Here is a 9,395-nt window from a genome sequence, read left to right as displayed (position 1 = left end):
CGTGTTAAGCTTGTTTACTTTTTAAAAATTCTTTGCATAACATTTTTGAGTTTTTGTGATGTTGAGGATAGCTCTCATATGATGCATTTGGCCTTCCTCATTCTCCTCCTTAGCTGTTTGGCACAACCTTTCTTTTCATCTGTGTAAGGCACCTTCTGCCCCATTTGTTGAGCTGTGTGATTCTGGATGTGTGTCATGCATTCCTTCATAGTTTTCTTTAAATCTCCTGAGAATCAAACCTCACCCTATCAGGAGATGATACTTACCATTTTTCATGTGATCTCAGTTGTCAGGTCCCTAAGACCTTTTCAGAGAGACTTTTTGTGAGATTATGTTCTACACCTCCTTTGGAGCTCCACGAAGGGTCAGCCTGTTGCTATCTTTGCTGTTCAACTTTCAGCACGTGGAGCTAAGTGTGGCATATGATAGCTGTTGAAAACAATTTCTGAGCAATGAATGAAGAGATAAAAGTTTGGCTAAATCAGCTGACCCTTAACCTCATCCTTCCAGTGGATCCAGACCTCTCCTTTTAGATAACCTTACCTTCTCCACATCTCACTTCCTTTTGATATCAGAAAAAATTCCTATCTGCAAAGGGCTCAAATGATTCCAAATCTGACTTCCAATTACATGTGATCTCTCACCCTGTGTGATATTTGCCTGTGAAGATGAGCTTAGAGCCACTTTCTCTATGGAACCAACCTCCATATGTCCCACCCACAGGCACTAAGGCACTTCCCAAGGGTTATACCCATGAAGACATTCCTAGCCAACCAGGTGAAGGGAGGCTGGTTTTGGGACTCACCCCTGATATGCTGAACACTGAGCGTTTGCAAGACCTGTAAATAATAGGCTTCTTGTATCCTCTGGAGATGTTCTAGGGTTTCTGCCAAGATAGATTCCTGGCACAAAATCCTGCACCAACCACAGGAAAAAAACAACAAGCATGACAGCCTGTCTTTCAAAGAAAACAGAAGCCGGGATGGCTTGTAGCGAGCAGACCCTGGTGCTGTCTGACTTTATCTTCTTCTTCATCCTGATTAGCCTCTTCCAACTCTGGATTTGGTTCTGCTCCACCTCCAAGAGCAGCCTTCCACCTGGACCCTGGCCTCTAACCTTTCTGGGGAACATTTTGCAGCTAGACTCCAAGGGTTTTCTCAAATCCTTCCAGTAGGTCAGATGGGATGGAGAAGGTGGTGGCAGAAGAGAAGCAGAGTGCACAGACTGCAAGGAAATGTGAGGGTCCAACTAGGGTTGGGATGCTCCAGAAGAATTTGAGAATTATGTTTGTCCAGCTACCATCTGGTCTAGTATACCCACTTATATAAGCTTTTGGAATCCCTATAGAATGGATGGCAACAGAATAGACTGGAGCAGAAATCTACATATATTTGGGAGTTTGAATTTTGTTGCAGAGGTGGGAAAAGGAGAGTTTCCAGTCATCAGATGTAGAGAGTTGGGTGAAATTAGTAAAATTCTAGGCTGAGAATGTTTTGGTAAAACCGGGAGTCAAGGATACTAGAGCAAGGACAAGGCTTGATTGGAACCACAGAGTTCAAGTGTCTGTTCTTCCTGAATGGGGTTGCAGTTGATGGAGCTCAGGCTACAGTGGAAGATATGATCCAGTGGACAACTAGAATGACAGTGGACAACTCTTCTTGTGGGTGAGATAGTGAGGTGTGGACTCTGCCTTCATAGCTGTGGGAGGAATATGGTGATGTGTTTACAGTCTACCTGAGTTCCCGGCCTGTTTTGATTCTGTGTGGATATGAGGCAATCAAGGAAGCCTGAGTGAACAAGGCTGAGGTTTTCTCTGGCTAAGGGACGATCGAAATTGCTGATCACATCTTCCAGGGAACAAGTAAATGAAACTTGGAGGGATATTACGGAGCACAGGAGGGAACATCACATGAGTCCTCCCAGTGCTGCCTCTATGCCTCACCATTCAGGTGTGATCTTTGTCAATGGAAAGTGTTGGAAAGTCCTCCAGTGATTCTGCCTAGTTACCATGAAGGACTTTGGAAGGGGGAAGAGGAGGATCCAGAAAGGAATCAAGGAGGAGGCTCAGTGTTTGGTGGAGGAGCTGTGGAAATCTCAAGCTGAGCCCAGGGAGCTGGGCAGAGGGTCCACAAGATGCTGGCATAAAGAGAAAGAACATGACTGATGAGACTCAGACACACAGAGCTGAAGCAATGGGTTCAGGGAGAGAGAAAATAGGGAATAAGAGACCAAAAAGAAGAATAAGATGTACACAGAGGAGAGAATGAAAGAAAAGCTGTGGATGCAGAGAGAGGTGGATCTATACATAGAAACTCCAAAAAAGATTTAGAAACACAGAAGTTAAAGATGGAAATAGAGAAGACATAAAGTGTTAGAAAGAAAGGAGCATAGAAAGACAGGTAGATGAAAAAGGAGCAGACCCAGTCTAAAAGGAAGTGTCAGAGGTAAGACTAAAAGACGATACAGATGCACAAAGAAAATTCATGCAATATAGATACCTGAGAGACAAGAGACACAGAGAGGGAGATACACAGAAAGAAAACTTAAATGGAAAGACTCAGTGAGAATTGGCCTTGCTAAGAGATAAAGACACTCATATGTGAAGACCAATCAAACTGCCAATCAAAGGCACCCAGAAGGAAAAGGTAGGAGCACCCAGATCTCTGGGACAAACCTCTCTTATCCCTAAGGGCTTACTTGGATCCAACCATGTTATTTGAATCTGTCATGGCCAACATCATTTGTTTCATCATCTTCAATGACCGTTATAATTACCAGGACACCAAATTTATATGCCTGCTAAGTCTACTGAATGAAAATGCCAATATCTTGAGTTCTTTCTACAGCCAGGTGAGGTCAAAGATTCTGCAATAGTCTAGCAATCTGGGCAGGTGAGTACTGAAAGGCTTCAGGTGTTTGCTGTCTTGAGCAAAAGGACATCTCACAGTCAGTTCTCTGAAGGGAAGGAAATCCAACTCCGCCCATGTCTGTACATTGCACTTCCAACAAGGCTGCTGTTAGCATCTACCAAGACTTTGTAAAGGGAATTAGAAAGTGGTTCCCATCTCTGAAAGGAAAATGCTGTTTATATTACAAACATGAGAAGCTCTGCCGTGAGGAGCTTTCCAAGTCCTGCCGAGAGGTGTACACACACTCATGCCTTTTTCTTTCCCTCCTGTGTTGCCTATGCTTCCTCTTAGATGTTTGAATTCTTCTGGGGAATCCTCAAGCACTATCCTGGTCCTCATACTCATATGTACAGTAACATTCAAGAAATGATCAATTTCATCACTGAAAGTGTCGAGAAGCATCAGGAAACACTGAATCCCAGTGCACCATTGGACTTCATTGATTGCTTTCTACTCCCCATGGACCAGGCAAGGCCTGAACTGCATGGCAGTGGATAGGAAAGTGAGATGGACATGGTACTGATGCTTATCTCATATGTTCTGGCACAGATGTGTGTGGTTGTTTAAGTACTGAATACTTCCTTACAGATGGGTAAGAGAGCCACTAACCCAACCGCGCTCCCCTTCCTGCGCTCAGTATTCCTTCTCCAGCTTCCCCAGCAATGTCTCTTCGGGTATTCCTGCAGAATTACTTTCTGGCCCTGAAACTGTGCTCCCTCCCCTTCTCTCTTAGTTTGATTGGTCAGAGGCCTACATGTGTTCTTATTGGTCCCAGGCGATGACCAATACAGTTGGCACAGCAAGTGGTATACCTGTTGTGAAATATCTCAGTCATCATATCTGGACAGACAGCTGCATGGGCCAAACAGCAAAGCAAAGATGCTAGTGTCCAGAGAACAAAATTACAACACAAATTAATCAGTAAATTTTATTGAGTACTTGTGCTCACAGTGGTAAAACCACATCAGATCATGTTAGGTTCCTTGCCCCGAAACACACATACCTAGGGAAAGGTAGTTCCTGAGTTTGAACCCAGGAAGTGTGGCTCTGGCACTTGCTCTGTTAGTCTATTGATTTGAATGAAGGAAAAGAAAAAATCAGAAAAAGGAAAACTAGAATAAAGTAACAAGGGAATGCGGCTGAGATATGGATGCAGACCCCAAGCTGGGAGAGATGCTAAGGAGTGTCTGTGATTGCACACAGGAGTGCTGCGTTCCTGAGAGTACCTTCCACACAGGAATTAGTCCACACTGTGCTTGGTCTGTTCTTTGCTGGCACAGAGATGTCTACACCACCCTCTGCTATGCACTCTTACTCCTTCTGAAGAACCCAAATGTCTTAGTTACTTTATACTGGGTGCAGAGACAAAATACTTGATAACCAAATTTGGGAACGGAAAGGTTTATTTCTTACAGTCTTTAGCAGTTTCAGTCCATTCTCTGTTGGCTCCAAGGCAGGGTGGCATGGCGGGGCCATAGTTCATTGCAGCTGCAAACAGCAGGGCAGAAACCCGCAAGAGACAAAACACACCTTCTTCCTGCTTTTGCATAACATTCTGGATCCACCCCTAGGCCAGTGTAGCACTCACAGCCCCATTCCAAGTACTAGACACTGAATCTATAACAAATGCGTAATGGAAATGCATGAGGCATGGGGGTCACCTACATAAACCGTGACACCTGATATCTTAGGTGAGCTGGGCCTCTGGTGTGGGAGTGTTGATGTAGGGAGGTGAAGCCTTTTTAAAAAGGCTTTTGGTGTCCTGGGTATTGCATTGAATAAGTTACACAGAAAGGGCGTGAAAGTGTACCTTTATTGAAAGCACACAAAATGTATACTCTGCAGCGTAGGCAGTGCTGGCAAAAGAGCTCACAGGGGCCCTAGGAATAAGGGAGGGAGGTCTTTAATTTTTGTTCAGTACTTTAAGTCCCTCTCAGAAGCCTGTTCTGGGGATATGTGGCAGCTCATGCTACATCTTGTCATCTGTTTTAACTGCCCATGTCTTTACCCATAATTATATCATGACACTCAACCCATATGAATAAATACATAATTAATTTGTCCATAGCTCAAGATTACTTTTGGATTCTTTGAGGTATTTCTATGCTTGAGTTTGGGTTTTCTGTAACGACTGTGTGGGAATCAGCAAGGTGGTCCGTGGACAGGACCAGAATATTTAAAGGTTGAAGGAGAGGTGGTCCTTAGCCCACGATTGCTAGGAGGGCATGTTTTGGCCTGAGATAGCTACAAAATTTGAGTCTGGGATGTCCATGTCCATGGTGGATGGTGGTTGGGTGATGGATGAAAACAATCAACTGTCCCGATCAGTCAGGAACACACACACACACACACACACACACACACACACACACACACAGACGCATGCACACTCACTCATTCACTCAGACATTTATATAACTTAGTTACTGATAAAATGTTTGAAGCTGACAAAACACTTTAAAAATTGCAAAGGGTCAGGGATATGGCTCAGTGATCCAGTATCTGCCTAGCAAGTATGAGGTTGTGAGTTTGATTTCTGTAACAAAAAAATTACAAGGTATTTTCATTGGAATGAAAGCACTTCTGTGCTTTGCTCCTTTTGCAGTATTGCAGTCAAGATTGTTATCTATTGCAATGTATTTTGCAGTCTGCAAAGGCACAGAGCTCTTGATAGAATACTTTGAGACTGACAGTTTGACAGCTTAGAGTAAATTGTTGATTGGTGGTACTTTTAAAAATGTCTTGGCTAGGCTGAGGATACAGCACAGTGGCAAAGCGGCTGCCTGGTTAGTACAAGGTCATGAGTTCAATCCCTATCACAAAAAAGTCTTGATTGATTCTTGGGCTGATGTTCTACAAATTAGACATGAAGAAATTCTTGTTTAATTAATATCCTTCATAAATGATGAATTTATAAAAGCCATAGAGGGGAAATAATTTATCCAAGAGTATATAACAAGTCATTGAGAAAAATGATATGGCATCAGTTCCAAACACAACTCATTCTCAATTAAAATTCAAAACAGGAAAGGTTTTAGGTGGAGGGACTTTAAGAGTTAAACAATTTCCATCTGCCCATCTCCACTCATGTGAACTTCTCTCATAATCAAGTGGAAACATCAGACAAGACTTCTCTGTCCAGAAGACTTTGTCTTTCCTTTGGAGTGTTTCACTGAGAAGGAGCCAACACCGTAATTTTCAAGATTTTCCCCTCATCCTTTAGGGGTTTTGGTGAGTCCTGGGTGCTTGCTCATGTAATTTTTTACATGCCCTGTCCTTCTCAGAGAAAGTTCAGGCAGAGATTGACAGAGTGTTTGGCCAGCACTGTCTTCCATCCCTTGAAGATAAGGCAAAATTCCATATGCCATCATCCATGAGATTTACAGATACAGTGATCTCACCCCAATTGGTATGTCTCATTGTGTCATCCAGGATACCTACTTCTGGGTATATCACCTCCCTAACGTGAGATTGTAGGACCCTAGAATCTTGGGTGGAGGTGCCAGATGCCTATGTGCATGTGTCTGGTCATTGGGCTATAAGGACGATTCCTATTCCAGAGTTTTATGGGGTGAGGGATATTTTGGCAATAGAGAAAACTCTGGTCCTTATTTTCATTTTTAAACTTTCTTTAAACGTTAGATTTTCTTCTCTTGAAAATAGTACTGTGTACTTACTGAAACTTGTCCTGTGATAGAGCTGTGTTTTTACAAAGCCATTTCCTCATGTCCCCTACATTCCTGTTCCCTAAAAATGTGTTTACAAATTGATTTTTTTGCTTCCACACATTATGTGTTCACTGTGTTAGGTTTCCATTTCTGTACCAAAATATTTGAGAGAAACCAGCTTAAAGGAGGAAAGATTTATTTTTGGTCATGGATTTCAAAGTTTTCGTCTATGGGCACTTGGCTTTCTTGTTTCTGGGTGAGTGGGGAGGCAGAGATCCTGACAGAGAGGATCTGGTTGAATAAACTGCCTATCTCATGGTGGTCAGGAGAGGGGGAGAGAGATCACAAAATATGCGCTTCAGTACTCCCCAGTGCTCCGTTTCTTCCAGTTGTGCTCCTCCTCTGATGTTTCTACCGCCTGGTGTGTTTAAGTCTGAACTATCCTGGGCTATGTGAAGCTGGACAGGGAGGTCAGGATGGAGTGTTTATTAGGGATTGAAGACACGAAAACAGATCATAGTAAATGTAGACATCTTAGGAAAGCATTTTCCAGGGCTTCCTGTTCATTCCAGGAGCAGCAGCATTATAGTTAAATTGTACCTCAAAGCTGCAAATGGACAAGGTCAGTTACCTTGGCCTCACAGAGTCTGGTTCTCACTGGGAGGAAGATTTACTTTTCTCATGCTGTTTTGGTCAGTGTTAGTGTATTAGCACATGCCTACCATCTACATGCTGGGCAGGATTGGTTTTTGATTCTTTTTAAAAATTTTTTTATTTTAAAGAGAATAAACAAAAGAGGACAGAACTAAGTTGATCAGAACAGAACAATGTAAGCAACACAGTACTTCACCACAAATCAACAGGATATTAATAGTAGCAACCATAATGTCTCTTTCTTTGAAATAGTTGAGCATACCTTCACGTACAATAGTATCAAACATAATAAAATTGTATAAAACCATTCAAGAATATAAAAGTATTACAGAGCATTCAGAATCAAATAACAGAAAATGAACAATGGCTATTATAATATCTAATTTTCCATAGAAAATTTGTTTATACTATCACATATATTAAAATCCAATAAGACACAACGTATTAGAACCAATGGAAACAGAAGAACAAACGCATGGTAGGACTTCAAGGTAAGATGATATTAAATCAGCAGTGACTGCCATGCTGTCTTGTTTTCTTCAAAATAGCTGTTCACACCATCATGCATAATAAGATCAAACAAAACAGAATAAAACAATTCCAATCAATGAATGAAAAAATTCTAAGGCTTCAAAGCAATGTAATGGGGAATCATGATTAACATTAAATGTGTTCTTTAAATTTTATTTAAAGACTAAACAAAACAGGAAATGTGTAGAAATAATACATACTTTCAAAGATAAACTGTAAAGAAATCACTAGTTCATGATTACATATTGTCCTCTTACAAGTAGTTGTTCAAGATACAAAAGTGAAACATATAAAGTAGGAATTCAAACAATGAGACTGCAAACACTTCTGTTCATCTATCCAACAAAAACTTAGTAACATGGTTGTCAGTCCTATACACTTAAACATACATACCATTATCCATATCTTCATTTATGTTGAGATTAAACAAACCAAAGCATGTTAAAATCACCCTGAACAAAGAATAGTAGTATCTCTGGATTTCACCTCATGACATTCCTGATCATCACTGGGTATCGTAGTGCCTCTTTTTCTTCAAAGTATTTGTTCACTTCATCATGTGTTATAAGATCAGTTCTCCCAAACCGTTTATAGCTTCTATGCATGCATGAGTTTTAACATATATTTCTACCATTTCTATATTAGAAGGAGAAACAAAACAAAGCAAGACAAAACAAAACATAGTCCTATAAACATATGAAATGAAAAAGAGATATAAAACCACTGTACAAGGAGTTCTACCATGGTTACTGTGTTGTCTCTTGTTATCTTCAATAGAATTGTCTATATTATCAGACATAGTATAACTGAATATAGCAGTACATAACAATTTAATAAAAACACAACTTTGTAGATAGTGTAAAACTTCAAAAACATGTATTAATCAAACCAGAATGAGTTATTGTAGTGAATCTTGTCATCTTCAGTGTAGTTCCTTATACTCTCAGACTTGATACTACCAATCGTAACAGTTTTGAATAAAGTCTGTCTATACCAAACAGCAATCAAACAAGCCAGATTTAATTAAGATCAGTAATGATAAAGCAGTATAAGTTATACAGTATAAGTTATACAGGATTAAGTTAATAGGAAATTAAACATGATTACTGTATTCTAAAAATATGGAATGCTTCACGAATTTGCGTGTCACCCTTGCGCAGGGGCCATGCTAATCTTCTCCGTATTGTTCCAATTTTAGTACATGTGCTGCTGAAGCAAGCATGATGATTACTGTATTATATCCTGCTATTTTTGGGATAACTGTCTGTGCCCTCAGATCTAGTGCAAGTAGACAAACTGGGACAGAATAAAATCTATCTCAGCAGAGGAGTGTGAGTGATGTGGGTTTTAAATCCTGATACACTATTAACAATGTCCTCTGCCATCTTCTTAAAGACCATTCCTCCCCTTTCACTTCTCCAAGGTGCACTGTGCATTTTTGGGTCTCACCAACCCCCTCAGTTTTTAGATTGAGGGGCAACCTGCTATTTACCTAAGTGGTTCTGAACCTTGTCCCTCCTGGACTTGATCTCTAATTGTATTTCTTTACCTATTAAAGCCTGTCTTTCCAACCTATCCACAAATACTGGTCTATTTGCTCCTATTACTTTCTGATTCCCTGTCACATAGAGCA

The 9,395-nt window shown here is 40.8% G+C and overlaps 1 non-coding gene across 1 annotated transcript; it reads right to left on the bottom strand.

The window, feature by feature from the left end:
• Positions 1-8,877: 8,877 nt before the first annotated feature.
• LOC111758589 (U6 spliceosomal RNA) lies at positions 8,878-8,980 on the bottom strand. The gene has a single exon (XR_002792758.1). It is a non-coding gene; the product is annotated as a U6 spliceosomal RNA (small nuclear RNA).
• Positions 8,981-9,395: the final 415 nt, after the last annotated feature.

Source organism: Cavia porcellus, unplaced genomic scaffold (assembly GCF_034190915.1).
Source record: "Cavia porcellus strain 051 isolate PalLab524CR breed Dunkin Hartley unplaced genomic scaffold, mCavPor4.1 scaffold_7, whole genome shotgun sequence".
Lineage (NCBI taxonomy): Eukaryota > Metazoa > Chordata > Mammalia > Rodentia > Caviidae > Cavia > Cavia porcellus.
This window is presented reverse-complemented; position numbering and strand designations above follow the sequence as displayed.